Raw genomic sequence first — 12,972 nt, forward strand, 5'->3', positions numbered from 1 at the left:
GGGAAACGGTTTCTCGTTTGCACAACGCAAGAGGGCAAAGGTCAGGAACGTCACTGCCCATCTCTAATCCTTCAGATCAAGATTTCACCATCTTTAAGTTCAAAACTTTGGAAGGAGGCGTCCCTAGCCCGTGCAGAGCAGCTTCCTACAGACAGCAGCCCTCCCTCGCAGAGGGACGGAGCCCCTGGACTGAGTTCTCTCGCAATCTCCATTGGACTTAGCCACGCCCACCCCATCTCTCTAGCCACCTTCCCAGAAATTGATCACCTCTTTCCTTATGCGCTTTCTGAATTTGAGTGACGCCAGGGCTCTAACCACTATTTTGTTAAAATGTTTTTTGAGTGAAAAAATGGGAACAGCCTATAATGTGCAAAATTGCTGTAGGCCAAATAAATTATGATATGTCAACACTATGTGACTATTAAAAGTCACCTTTGTGAAGTCTAAAGATGTCAAAAAAGCTAAGAATATGTTAAGTCGGGGGGGGGAGCAGGAAACAAAGCAGAACCTATCTGAAGGACAGCAGTGATTTTTTTTTTCTGGATGATGGAATTATAGGTTATTTTTCTCTTATTGCTTTTCAGCATTTCCCCCTTTTCCACAATGAACATGTACAACCTTTGTTATTATAAAAAGAAATTCAACAACATTAAAGAACTTTTGGAATAAAGAAAAAAATCACCTCCGATCCCACCAGCTTGATAAAACCGCTCTTGTTGTTTGATTCCTTTTGCTACCCAGATGTTTTTACACAGTACCTGTAATGTTGTATCCTGCTTTTTTTTGACACATACCTGTAATGTTTATCCTGCTTTTTTTTTAAAGATTTTATTTTTCCTTTTTCTCCTCAAAGCCCCCCGGTACGCAGTTGTATATTTTTAGTTGTGGGTCCTTCCACTTGTGGCATTTGAGACGTCACCTCAGCATGGCCTGATGAGCAGTGCCATGTCTGTGCCCAGGATCTGAACCGGCGAAACTCTGGGCCGCCAAAGCAGGGGGTGCAAACTTAACCACTTGGCCACTAGGCTGGCCCCCTTTTTTTTTTTATCCTGCTTTTTTTTTTTGACATGTACCTGTAATATATCCTGCTTTTTTATTTTTACTCCACATCATGTATTGATAGTCCTCAAAAGCATAATTTTTTATGGCTGCATGATATTCCATTAAATAGATATATCATAATTTATTTAACCTCATTATTGGGTACTTATGAAGTTGTCTTTACTTTTTTGCCATTATAAATTCATTCAACAAATATTTACTGAGCTCCCATGTGCTACTACTACGCGCCAGACATCATCCTAGGCACTGGGGACACAGCTCCCAGACAAATAGTAGTGCCGCAAATTTTCATGCATATAGTTTCTTCCCATGGTTTTAGATTCCTTCCTTAAGATAGAGTCTGAATTGATGAGTGGCTGAGTCATAGAAGTTGTGAAAATGAACAGTTCCTTTTCATTAATGAAGTTCACTGACATTCACTGATGAAACAATAAAGATATTTGAAGTTTTGGAGGTTGCTGGCATCAGACTATATCACTTACCACTCACTCATGCTTTCAAGATTTTGGCACCTGGCTTGTTGTCACTTTCTTCACTCCCACTTCTGTCAAATTCTTGGTGATTCTTAATGATGCAGTACCACATAGACAACCATTCCAATAAATGTGATGGTTTGTTTGCAAAGATGGCCACTGCCGTTCCTCCTGTCCCACAGGACCCTTTGCAATGATTTTGCTACTTCTTCCAGCAAAAGGTGGAGTCTGTTTCTCAGCCTCCTGAATCTGGGCTGAATTTATGAGTTGCTTTGACTAATAGAATGTGACAGAAATGGCATTGTGTGAGTCCCCAAAGTCTAGGTCTCAAGAGACCTCATAGCTTGCCCCTTTGCCCTCTTAGAACACTTCCAGTTTCGTATAAAGAAGTCCAGGCTAGCCCATTGGAAGATGAGAAGCCCCATGGAGGAGAACTGCAGTACCCTGCCCAACAACCACCAGACACAGGAGGTCATGTTACCAGCCCCAGTCAAGCTTCTAGATGACTGCAGCCATGTGAGTGAGCCTAGGCAAGACCAACGGAAGAACTCAGCAGAGCCCAGCTCATATTACCAAACTATGGGCACATAAATAGTGGCTGTTTTAAGCCACTAAGTTTTGGGGTGGTTTGTTAATATGACAATAGATAGCTGATAAAACCAGCTTCTCATTTCCTTAATTTCTTCTCCATCAATGAGAAGGATGGTTCCACCCAAACCTTGTTATTACCAATACTTCACACACTCCATATTCTCAATTTTGAGTATCACACTTTCCTATTACTGACTCATATCTTTTCATCCAATCCCCTCTAGTACCCGGACTCAAACAATTCTGGATACTTAGGTTGTATTTACTTTTTGCCATTACAAATACATTCAACAAATCTTGAATTTGGATCCACTGGGATCACTCGTAAGTGCTACATTACAACTTTTGTGGACACTCAGCACTTCAGTGAACCTCATGGGGGCCTTCCTCCACAAAAGAATAATAAAAATTATATTTTATGGGGCCAGCCCCCGTGGTCTAGTGATTGAGTTCAGTGCACTCCTTTTCGGCGGCCCAGGTTCAGTTCCCAGGCGTGGACATACACCACTCTGTTAGTGGCCGTGGTATGCTGGCAGCCCTCATACTAAAAAATAGACGATGTTTGGCACGGATATTACCCCAGGGCAAATTTTCCTCAGGAAAAAAAAAGATTATGCCTGCATTGGTAAAAGACAAATATAATCCAAGCTAGATTCATTATTATATATTCATTTTTATTATACTCATTTTTTTCTTCTGATTTTAAAATAAATTAAGTCATTTTGTGGGGTTCTAAAAGTATTGTGGGCCTTTGGCACCGTGCCTCCTATGGATAAATTGGCCCTGTCTCTCGTCTATTGATCGTATCTCCTTTTCAGTGTCCCCTAGCCCCATCACATACACCCTTCTCTCATTATCCAGCTTTGATTCCATGATCTGTCATTATAATTAGTCCCTGGCCCCTCTCTTCCATCATATTAATCTGGTAAAACCCCGTCACAGTGCCTTCTCCAGCCTGCACCTAAGCAGCTGCACGTGGCTGGAAAAACGCAACTCCAGGCTGACTAGTCTCACTTAAATTTCATCCTCTCAAAAGCACCCTTTGTGTTGACCACCCACGCTCCTGCCTTTCCTCAGTTCTGTGCACCCTCCCACCCTTCCCGATAGCTATTTTTACCTCCCCCTCTCTCCTCCAACGTCCAACCCCTCCTCCTTTCTCCTCCTTCTGCTGATGTCTTGCTTCCAACTTCATGGAGAAAATAGAAGCAATCTGAAGAGAATTTCCACATGCTTCCGCCACCTACCTACATCTGTCTCCATATACTCTGCGGTCCCTCGTTACCATAGATGCACTGTCTGCGTTCTTATCTAGGTTGAACTCCACCTGGGCACTAGTTCCCATCCTTCCTTACATATGTGACTACAAGGTTCCACCAGTTCTCCCCATCTCTTCTGCATCATCAGTTTGCTCATCTCTATGGGATCATTTTCATCATCCTCGCTTTCATATTAAAATAAATAAATAAACTCCTTCAATCCCATATTCTCTTCCGGCTACATTTTTCTGCTCCCTTTTACTGAACACTTTTCAAAAGTATTTGTCTATACTTGCTGTCTTTACCTTCTTTCCTCTGGTTTTCTCTCGAACTCACTCTCACCCCACCACTCCACCACAGTTACTTTTTTTTTTTTTTTCCCAAAGCCCCCCAGTACATAGTTGTATATTCTTTGTTGTGGGTCCTTCTAGTTGTGGCATGTGGGACGCCGCCTCAGCGTGGCTTGATGAGCAGTGTCATGTCCGCGCCCAGGATTCGAACCAACGAAACACTGGGCCGCCTGCAGCAGAGCACACGAACTTAACCACTCAGCCACGGGGCCAGCCCCTCCACCACAGTTACTTTTGTCAAGGTCACCAATGCCCTCACCATTGTCCAACCCAATGATTACTTCGCAGTCCTCATCTTGCTGGCTCTGTAAGCTGCATTCGACACAGTTGTTCACTGGGCTTCTGGGATCACTCTCGCTAGCTTTCCACCTACCTCACTGGCCACCCCTCCTCGGTTTCCATTGCTTCCTCCTCATCGGTCCCAATTTCTTCCATAGCCCCAGGGCCCAATCTTCAGACCTCTTCTCTTTTCTACCTTCACTCACTTCCTTCATGATATCATCTAGCCTAATAGCTTTAAATTCTAGCTATAAGCTAAGGACTCTCAAGTTTATATTTCCGGCCAAGATTTATCCTTGAAATCCAGACTCTTGTATCTAACTGACTACTTGACATCTCCACTTGGATTGTCCACTAGGCAACTCAAACTTAGCATGTCCAAATGCAGACTCCTGGTTTCCATCCCCAGTCTACCCATGTCAGTCTTACCCATCTCCTTAAATGGCTAGTGTTTTAAGCCAAAATCTTTAGCATCAGACTTAACTCTCCTCTTTATCTCACATCCCATGTACTGCACATCCTGTTGGCTCTGCCTTCAAGTTCATCCAGAATTTGATAACTTTTCACGGTCTGACCTCTAACATACTGGTCTGAGCCCCATTATCTCTTGCCTGGACTACTGCAACAGCTTCCTAATGGATCTAATATTATCATGTACTAGCCAGAGTGATCCTGATAAAATGGAAGCCAGCAAAATGCGATGTGGTATTCTAAATTGAATCTGGAAACAGAAAAAGATCATTAGTGGAAAAACAGGTGCAGGCTGAGTAAAGTCTGGAGTTGTTTACACTAAGGTACCAATGTCGGCTTCTTAGTTTTGACAAATGCACCACGGTAATGTATAATGTTAACACTAAGGGAAACTAGGTGAATGGTATATGGGAACTCTCTTTGCTATCTTTGCAACTTTCCTGTAAATCTAGATTTGTTCAACAATAAAAACTTTGTTTAAAAGATAAACGTCAAATTATGTTGCATCTCTCCTCAAAAACCTTCCAGTGGATCTCATCTGACCTTATCTCCTACACTCTCCCTGCCTCATTCTGCTCTAGCTAAACTGGCATCTGTGTTGATCCTTGAACACATCAAGCATGTTCTCTGCCTCAGGACATTTGCACTAGCTGTTCCCTCTGCCTGGAATGCTCTAACCCAGGTATTTTCATAGCTCACTCCTTCATTTCATTCAGTTCTCTGTTCAAATTTTGTTTTAGTAAAGAGGCCCTCCCTATATAATAATCTCACCCCCACTCCTGGCGTAGTTCCTTTATCCTACTTTATTTTTCTCCACAGCACTTTTCTCCACCTGGCACATATATCTATTAGCATATTTATATATTGGCTGGCTCCCTCCACTAGGTTACAAACTCCATGAGGGCAGAGACTTTGTTTCGTGTGCTGCTGTGACCCAGCTCTTGATTTATCACATGACGTCTTGTGCTGTTTAGCACTGAATTTGCACTCTTTCTCGTCTCAGTTCCTCTGTCTTTACTGAGACTCGAGTCTCTTTAATGGGCAGGATGAGGGATTTAGGGTGATGGTGTGTTCACTGCTTTCTCATGACTTGGAAGAAGAAAAAAATGAATTTTCTATAGGTTGGGCCCTTCCATTTAATCCTCACCACAACCCTGCAAGACAGGCATACGATTATTCTGCTTTTATGGATGAGGAAGGAAAGGATGCAAGGGGTTACGTGACTTCCCCGAGATCACAGAGCTAGTGAGTGAAGATGCTAGGGTTCAGAGCCAGGCCTGTCTTCCTCTGTGCCATGCTTGTGATCTGGGCAATTGTGCAAGAGTCTGGCCAATTGTGTTTTCCAAAGATGGCTTCCCCAAGATCTCCCACCCCCCCAGGCACTTCTTATAATGTGACTTTGCCATTCCTCCCATTAAGAGATAGGATCTGTGTTCCCTTGCTTTGACTTGAGGCAGGATTGTAACTATGGTGGAAGTGATGCTATGTGACTTCTGAGGTTAGATCACAAAAGATGATCCAGGTTCCACCTGATTCTCTTGGGGCACTTGCCTTTGCTGATCTGAATTGTCGTGTAATCAGTCTGATTGCCCTGAGGTCACCACACTATGAGGAAGCCCAAACTCGCCCCCGTGAAGAGGCCACATGGAGAGGACTTGAGACCACATGGAGGGAGAGAGAGGCCCAGACAGCCCCTAGCTGCTCCTGCTCTTGCTGTTTCAGCTCCAGCCACTGACAACTGCAGTTTCATGAGAGACTAAGTCAGAACCGCCCAGCTGAGACCTTCCTAAATCCCTGACCAGAAGAATCTGAGAGATAATAAAATGACTATTGTCTTAAGCCACTAATTTTGAGGTGACTTGCTATATGCAGTGATAGATAACTGGAACAAAGGGAGTGACAGAATGTCAGAGGTATTCAGGGGGCAAGTCCCTTCTTTCTGGCCTTAGATTTCCCTTGTAAACAGTAGACATTAACTCCGTGATCTCTAAGGATGGTTCTGGCCCTGATGTTTGGTGCTTATCATAACGTTGCCACATCCCCCACTGTCCATTTTCACTGCCTCCTCAATACCCAGTCAGTATCCCATCACTTCCTCACTCCCAGAGAGAAAAGTAATGCTCCCAGGGCACCAGGGGATGTCTGCGGATCTGCTGAGGAAAGGAGGGCGCCTCTGGCCCCAACCTGCTTGAGATGTCTTGAAGTGGAGGTGTGGTGTAGTGAAGTAAAATGAGCAGGATTTGGAATCTGGTCACTGATTGGCATTGGCTATGTGACCCTGAGAAAGTCTCGTAGACTTTTTGGGCCTCAGTTTCCTCCTTTGTAAAATGGAGAGAATAGTACGAGCCTTAACCTCTAACAGGGGTCACTGTGAGGATAGAATGAGATAATGTGTATAAAAGTGCAGTTATGTTTACAGGAGATGGGAGAGTGGGGGCTGGGAGGAGTGGTTGCTGAAGCTTTGGGGGTCCCTGGTAAAGTCAATTTTCTGCTCTGGAGTAGGAGAGGGTGGTGGTGACAAGAGCAATGATGGGAAATTGAACTGGGCTGTTCTGGGCTGTGCTGGGGCTTGTCTCTTAGCAATTGTTTCTGTTCCAGTACCTCTGAGAATCCATCTACTACTCACAGTAGGAGTCCTTTGATGTAAAAGACATCACTGAGTCCAGGCTTCTGACTGCAAAACTGTCTCTGACACACTCTGCCTCCCCCATTTGACAATCACCTGGGAAAGAGGGCTTGTCTTGCTGCTTGGATTTCTAAGAACACACCAGTCCCAATCACCTGTCTCTGGCAGAAGACTTGCTATTCCCCGGGGAACGAGGCTTAAAACCTTAAGGCTGTCTGTCCTTGCTTTCTCTCTTATCCCCACTCCCTTGTTCCGACTGCTTACCAAATTTTGTCTGATCTTCCATCTCCCTGGGAGGGCCTTGGGAGTTCCATCCCACTGCCTCAGCCCTTCTCAACACCTTCCTTGCCACACTAGATTCCTGACAAGCATTTTCTACCTGCTGTCTTGGCTCCAAGCCCAACCCTTTCTCCCAGACACCCACTCTGCAGGGTGCCTTGAGGTTAAATATTCTGTCCCACCATCATTGTCATCTCACTCCCTGGTTCAGCAACCCAGGACCACTCCTATTACTCTTCAGGCTGTGATGTGAAGGCAGGAGTACCAGAAGCTCCTTCAAATCCTGGCTCCATTATCCATAGCTGGGTGACCTTCAAGAGACATCAAACTTCTCTGAGCCTCAAGTCCTTGCTGGTGAATAGACAGACATCCCATGTACCAGGCACTGTTCTAAGCTCTTTACATGCATGAACTCATTTAAACCTCACAACAACTCTGTGAGGTAGGACTATGCTTAACCCATTTGATAGATGGAGAAACTGAGGCACAGAGAACTTCACTCATCTGCCCATGTTGATGCAGCTAGTTAAGTGACAGAGTCAAGATATGAACCTAGGCAGTCTGCTTCAGACACCCTGCTCAGAACCACTGTCCTCTCCTTGGGAAAGAGACTGCTCTGGGCTGTGTGGTAAGAGCCCCCTGGCTGACGTAAATCAACTCGGCTTTAAATTCTGCTTCACAGTACAACTACTGGCTGTTCTTCCAAGGACTTTTGGAACAGATTAGTCTAGAAGCCTGATGACTTTAGGGTCCTCCTAAGCCTGCCTCAATAATGGCCTCTTTTGGGGGTGCACCACTAAACATATGAAGCTCATTTATGGCTTTGATCCCAGACCTGAACAGTAACTGCTGCTCTAGAATACCCCAGTCTCCCGTCCCTTAGGATTCCCCCACTTTCCTGAGCATCTCTTTTCTGAGTACCTGCCAATAAATCCCTCCTTCAGGGCCCCCGACCACATGGATTCATCTTTCTCGGCTTCCGCACCTCTCACCTGGGTGGTGACTTCTCAAGTTCGGCATCTCTCTCTCTAGCCTCCTTTTCAAACAAAAAGTTTTGTGTCCTACCAACACCAAATAAGGGTGCAGAGACAAGAGAATGGGGGACAAGAGGAGCTGTACATTCACTGACTCACCCACTCCCTGTCAGAGCCTGGCACCATAGTAAACACTGTGGTCAGGAGCAGAGAAGGGATCCCAGATGCTCAATAAGCATTAGCTGAAGGAGTGAATGAATTAATATGGAGGAAAAAGATACTGGGGCTTGACCTTAAGCAGCTTATAGTCTAGTAGGGCAGGCGCGCCCACTCACTTCCCGCACACTCCGAGTAAACAAGGGACCAGATGCACCTGTGGGCTCCGGGCCTCTTGGAGACCCAGGGGCATGCAGGCCTGGCCCTTGTCCTTGCCAGGTAAGGGGCAATCATCTACCTGCTTGTTTTGTCCTGCTACCAGTTCTGGCCAGCCTAGCCAGTGGGGACCCCAGGTGGGAGCTGAGTTGGTGCAGGGAGGGAGTCAGGCATACCCGATCAGTCCACCCTTCACTGGGGCTTTCTGCCAGCACAGGGGCCTTTGGATTCTGAAACAAATGTCCTCCCCCTCTGGTTGTTTCCTGTCCTCCACCCCCACCACTACCTCACGGCAGGAGTTGGAGCCAGCTGCTCAAGGGCAGAAATCCAAACCAGCCATTGTGCCCCACCTCTTGGCTGTGTTTGACTCTGTGTGTGTTGGCAGGGCCTGTTGTGTGCCTCAGGGGCTGGAGTGCCAAGTCTCAGGCCCTGGATGCCACACTTGGGTACCTGGAGATATGTGCTCAGGGAAAGGAGGAAGCTGGACTAGGGTAGATATGAATACTGATTATGGGCTTTGGGGTTAATTGAGGAGTGGCAGAGGGGGAGGCTTTGCCCACTTCTGGGCTCAGTGTGCAGTCATGCCCAAAACGTCAAGAGAGGGAACATGTCCACTTGGAATCATGAGAGTGTGCCCACACATGTGCACAGGTCTGGAAGGGCAAGAGGTCCACCCGTATCCAGAACTGTGAGTGTAAAGCACAGTGGTACCAAGTATTCACAAGCCTGGGAAGCCCCTGCCACCATGGAACCACCCAGAACCCCTGAGGGTGTCGGGGAGGCATCAACAGACAGGTCATGCTCCAGCCCCTCTATAGCAGCTGCGAAAGGAGTCATCCCTGGAGGTTTACGTGGAGCTTCTGGAAGCTGGGCCTCCTCTGTTAACCTTTCACATGTAAATAATTGCTTAGTCTATGGGACAGCACATACATTCAAGGCCATGTTTCAGGTGCTGACCTGGCATGGAGGGAAACCCTCCTGATTCAGCAAAGAGGTTAGGGACTACAGAAATACCCAGCGCCTACTGTGTCAGAGCAAAGCAGGGCCTGAAAAACGGGTCCCAGTGTGGTCCAGAAGAGGGAGGTAAGCTGTTTCTTCTGCACTTTCTGAGCTTCCCCAGGACTTGAAGTTGAAGTCAGAGAGGGGAGGCACAGGTTTTCTCAGGCCCAAAGTCTGAGGGGGTAGACAAGCCTTGCCCTCAGGGCGTCCCTGCCTTAGAGTTGGGAGGGGCAGGAGGCCACTTGAAGCCGGAAAACAGGACTCAGTATCATATGAAGATGTACGGGATGTATATTTTACGTATTTTTTTACTGGAAATATTTTTTATTGTGGTAAAATACACATAACATAGTACATCATTTTAACCATTTTTAAGTGTACAGCTCAGTAGCTTAACTTTGATTGCCAACATTTACGTTCCTGGGCAACCATCATCACTATGCAGCTCCAGAACTTTTTCATCTTCCCAAACTGAAACTCTAGTATCCATTAAATGCTAACTCTCCATCCCCCACTTGCCCCAGCACCTGGCGACCACCATTCTATTTCTTGTCTCTACAAATTTGACTACCACAGATACCTCATGTAAATGGAATCATACAGTATTTGTCTTTTTGTTACTGGCTTATTGCAGTTGGCATAATGTTCTCAAGGTTCATCCATTTTGTAGCATGTGTCAGAATTTCTCTCCTTTTTATGGCTGAAAAATATTCCATTGTATAAATATATCACATTTTATCTACTCATCCATCAATGGACACTTGGGTTCCTTCCACTTTTCGGCTATTGCAATAATGCTGCGATTGATAGCGTTGTTGCATATATGGGTGTATAAATATTTGTTTGAGTTCCTGCCTTCGTTAAGTATCTTTTAAGAGTTAAGTGGTTTTAAGAATATTAAAGGATGCAAGATCCCACCAAGTTTCGAGGTTTTTAAAATTACATTTCTTAGGCTCCCATCAAATACAACATCCTGAGTTAGGAAAAAGACACTTATACATAATAAAAGCTTATCCACCAGGGTGGCAGCTGTGGACTCCTATTAATAGACAGAAGAATTAGGAAATGGGTATAACTTAAATCTAGGGAAGGAGAATAAGTTATCACCTCTTGAAGTTTTGAAATAATTGTCAAAACAACCATGTAAATAGTGTTCAGCATGTCCAGTCAGGGTCACAAATAAGAATAAAGGTAGCCTCCTGGCTTCAAACTATTGGTAGATAAGGTCAATTGCAACCAAAAGGGCTGCCTATGGTCTGAGGCCCTTCTAGCTGTCACGAGGAACAGTTCAAAGGACTATCAGGCTGAGCCCAGGATGGTTTCAACTCTTTTCCCAGAAGTTTCCTCAAATACCTGGAGCTCAAATTGTTGTCTTTGTCCAAGATCCACTTCTATTCCAAGACCCTTTTCCACCTACGTAGTCTGTCAGGCTGAGCCTGGACTCTGCATCAATACAGTCATTCCAGCTGGGAGACTAGGTCTATATAAATGAAATCGGGAGAAACAACTGTCCTGGACCGGGGTGGATTGTGTCCTGGGAAATACTTGACTATGCTTGCGCAGGTGGGCCCTGCAGGCCCGTCGACACCGAGTCACAACCATATAAAAACTGCCATCAAAACCTAGTGAGTCTGACTCTTGTGCAAATCGCAGCTACTTCGTAAGACCCTGAAAGCCTAGAAGAGATCTTTAATCTTCACCACCTTCTTCGGAGTTCTCTTACAGTCATGGCGATCAATTATGTAATTGTGGCCTAATGAATTTATAGGTATGCAGACATGCATTTGTACATCCACAGAGGGAGTGATGAGGTAAACCAGTAAATCAGAACATCTCCTAAAAGTTAAAAACTCTGGAGGACTATGACTCCTTTTCTTTTCAAGTTGTGTTTATATTTACTGATACTTTCCTTGTTTACAAAATACAAACTTGGATCACTTTTCCAATTTATATACTGTAAGTTTGTTTACCTGACAGTTCATGGGCCTCCTTTCCTCTATGGATCACAGAACAATTTCAGGAAAGATGGAGAGGAGATCTGGGGGTCATATCTATTTAGAAAAGAAAACTAGCTTCCTCATTTCTCCTTTCAGGCAGATTCCTTTTAGTAAACAGTAAAAGTCATGTTTCAAAAAATCTGAGTTTGTGGTCTTATGTCACAATGAATGTCACATTTTGAGAGTACTGTATAACAATTTAAGGGGGACCATGTGGAAATGTATAATGATCAGGACCCTTATTTTAAGCATGGCAAGAGCCAATATGATTGATTCATTTAGTGGAATTTTATCAAATTAATAATAATGAAAAGCTGTATGGAATTGAAAAGCATGGACAGGATGGGAAATAAGGATGACTGATCCCTCCTTCCAGGGACCTGGGAATCTTTACTGAGGTTTTATTTGTGTGTGTTGTTGAAGTAGTGAGTGCTTGAGGCCACTTCCACCAAGGGGCAGACCAGCTTCCATCCCTAGGCTCAGGGAAATGGGACACCTCTCTGCTCTGAAATGTTGATGAGCTGTGGAGGGGAGAAGGACAGGGGAGCAGATGGAATTCCTGGACAATTGTTCCGGCTGTCACCAGAGAGGACAGGCAGGAGGGAGCACTGGATAATTTACAGAGGAACAGATGCTGAGGCTTCTCCGGAACCATCTGGCCAAGAGAGGCCGGGGCTCGGGGTGGATGTTTTCTTTAGATCTGAGTAAACTCCTCAACCTCCAGCCTACCCCATTTCTTCTACCTGAACTGCAGCTTTCCCAGGAGAGCTCCGCTCCCTAAGGACCCACCTCCAGAGTTCCACCTGGCTCTCATCCCACTCCCTCCTTTGCTGAGCCTGGGTTTTATCTTTGCTACCAATCCTGATAGGGCCAACCTTGGCCTTCGGGGCCTGTAATTTCTACCTATGCATTTCCATATTTTGTAGCGTTTTCAACACCTCCTCTCCACCACTATGTTCCAAAATCCCTCTATCACTCATCTCCATGCCATTTATTCACTCAATAAACATTTATGGAGCACTTATGATGCCAGGCTTTCTTTAGACTGTGGGGATACAGTGATGAATGAGAAAAAGTCCCAGACCTCTGGAGTTTGCATTGTAGTGGGTGATGGTCAATAAACAAAGAAATATTTAATATGTCAGATAATGATAAGTACTATGAAAGAAAACATTAAAGCAGAGTAAGGGAGAGTGACTGGGAATGCTGTTTTAGATAAAATAGCCAGGGAAGGCTTCTCTGA

Source organism: Equus caballus, chromosome 20, assembly GCF_041296265.1.
Source record: "Equus caballus isolate H_3958 breed thoroughbred chromosome 20, TB-T2T, whole genome shotgun sequence".
In the NCBI taxonomy this organism is placed as follows: domain Eukaryota; kingdom Metazoa; phylum Chordata; class Mammalia; order Perissodactyla; family Equidae; genus Equus; species Equus caballus.